This window comes from Mesoplodon mirus (assembly GCF_964341445.2).
Source record: "Mesoplodon mirus genome assembly, chromosome: 8".
Classification (NCBI taxonomy): domain Eukaryota; kingdom Metazoa; phylum Chordata; class Mammalia; order Artiodactyla; family Ziphiidae; genus Mesoplodon; species Mesoplodon mirus.
The window spans coordinates 16,114,058-16,116,648 of NC_138984.1; positions in this window are offsets into that span (position 1 = coordinate 16,114,058).

Below are 2,591 nucleotides of genomic sequence, written 5' to 3' on the forward strand. Positions count from 1 at the left end.
TACAACAATTTAATGCAAATCCAATCAGAATACCCATTTTTAAAACTAGGCAAAATGAATATAAAGTTTATATAAAGGGATAAAAATCTGAGAAGAGCCAATAATTTTAGAGGAAGATGTGTGTGTGTGGAGGGCATAGGTACCATCTTGCCTCGCCAAATATTAAAACTTACTACAAATCTACTATAATAAAATGGTATTCCTATACATTTACCTAAAACATTTTGGGACAATACCAAAAGAATTTAAGAACACTATATTCATAGTCAACAAGCTAACATAATTATTTAAATTAATATTTATCTACTCCAATTTAGAACACTACCCTGATATATCACAGTAGAGATGGTAATAGAGCATTGCGATAAAATAGAGATGACATGAACAAATGCAAAGATATATGGTAGCTTCATATATAGCCAGATTGGCATTTCACTACAGGGTGATTCATCATTAATTGGATAAATGGTGTTGGCACAATTCTCCACTTGAAATACACCCTCTAAACATTAAAATTCCATACTTGTTTTTTTAATTATGAGGGGAAAAATATAATAAGTTGAAAAGCAAATGGTAGGATGGAGCAAAATAATTGCATCATATGTGACCAAGTAAGTGTCATTTTCTCCAATACACAAATTCCTCATAAGAAAAAGACAAAAAAAAAAAAAAAGATGAGCAAAAATATGAACAGGGAATTCACAGACATGAAAATGCAATCATAACAAACACTTGAAAATATGCATAACCTTGCATTTTTCACAGAACTAAAACAAATAATTTTAAAATTTGTATGGAAACACAAAGACCCCAAATGGCCAAAACCATCTTGAAAGAGAAGAACAAAGCTGGAGGAATCATGCACCCTGACTTCAGACTACACTACAAAGCTACAAGAATCAAAACAGTATGGTATTGGCACAAAAAACAGACACATAGATCAGTGGAGCAAAATAGCACAGAAATAAATCCACACACTTAATTAACCAATTAATCTATGACAAAGGAGGCAAGAATATACAATGGAGAAAAGACAGTCTCTTCAATAAGTGGAGCTGGGAAAACTGGACAGCTACATGTAAAAGAATGAAATTAGAACATTCTCTAACACCACATACACAAATAAACTCCAAATGGATTAAAGACCTAAATGTAAGTCCAGAAACCATAAAACTAGAAGAAAACATAGGCAGAACACTCTTTGACATAAATTGTAGCAATATTTTCTTGGATCAGCCTCCTAAGGCAAAACAAGTAAAAGCAAAAATAAAAAATGTGACCTAATTAAACTTAAAAGTTTTTGCACAGCCAAGGAAACCATCAATCTTTTTAAGAGGGAACAGTATAATTTATTGTACATTCATTCACCATAACACCTGATCAATACTTGCTTATAACATATTATGACATGTATTTTCCCAAGAAGCAAGGATTTGAAATTGAATACATAGGTATTAACTCAGAAGATTTATCTTTATTTCAAAATTTTTGTCTCATATATTATTTTTTTCATGTTAAATGTGGTTTTCTTGGAAGTGAGTATTTTTATTGAATGAAAGATTTTTAAAGTTCTATAGTGCTTTACAATTTTAAATAAAAAGGCAACCCATTAAATGGGAGAAAATATTTGCAAATGCTATGACTGACAGTGGTTAATATCCAAATATATAAACAGCTCAGACAACTCAACATCAAAAAACAAACAACCAAATTTAAAAATCGGCAGAACACCTGAATAGACATTCTTCCAAAGAAAACATACAGATGGCCAACAGGCACATGAAAAGATGCTCAAATCATTAATTATCAGAGAAATGCAAATTAAAAGCACAATGAGGTATCACCTCACACCTGTCAGAATGGCTATCATCAAAAAGAACACAAATATCAAATACTGGCAAGGATGTGGAGAAAAGAGAACTGTCCTACACTGTTGGTAGGAATGTAAATTGGTGCAGCCACTGTGGAAAACAGTATGGAGGTCTCTCAAAAAACTAAAAATAGAACTACCATATGACCCAGCAATTCCACTCCTGGGTATATATCCCCAAGAAACAAAAACACTAATTCAAAAAGATGCATGCATCCCAATGTTCACAGCAGCATTATTTACAATTGCCAAGATGTGGAAACAACCTAAGTATTCATCAACAGATGAATGGATAAAGAAGCTGTGATATATATATATATATATATACACATACAATGGAATACTACTCAGCTATAAAAAAAGAATGAAAATTTCCCATTGACAACTACATGGATGGACTTGGAGGGCATTATGCTAAGTGAAGTAAGTTGGACAGAGAAAGACAAATACTGTATGATGTCACTTATATGTGGAATCTAAAAAATACAACAAAGTAGTGAATATAAGGTAAAAGAAACAGACTCACAATATAGAGAACAAACTAATGATTACCAGTGAAGCAAGGGAAGGGGGGAGGGACAAGATAGGAGTAGGGGATTAACAGGTACAAACTACTATGTATAAAATAAGTAAGCTACATGGATATATTGTACAACACAGGGAATATGGCCAATATTTTATAATAACTATAAATAACATTTAAAAATTGTGAATCACTCTG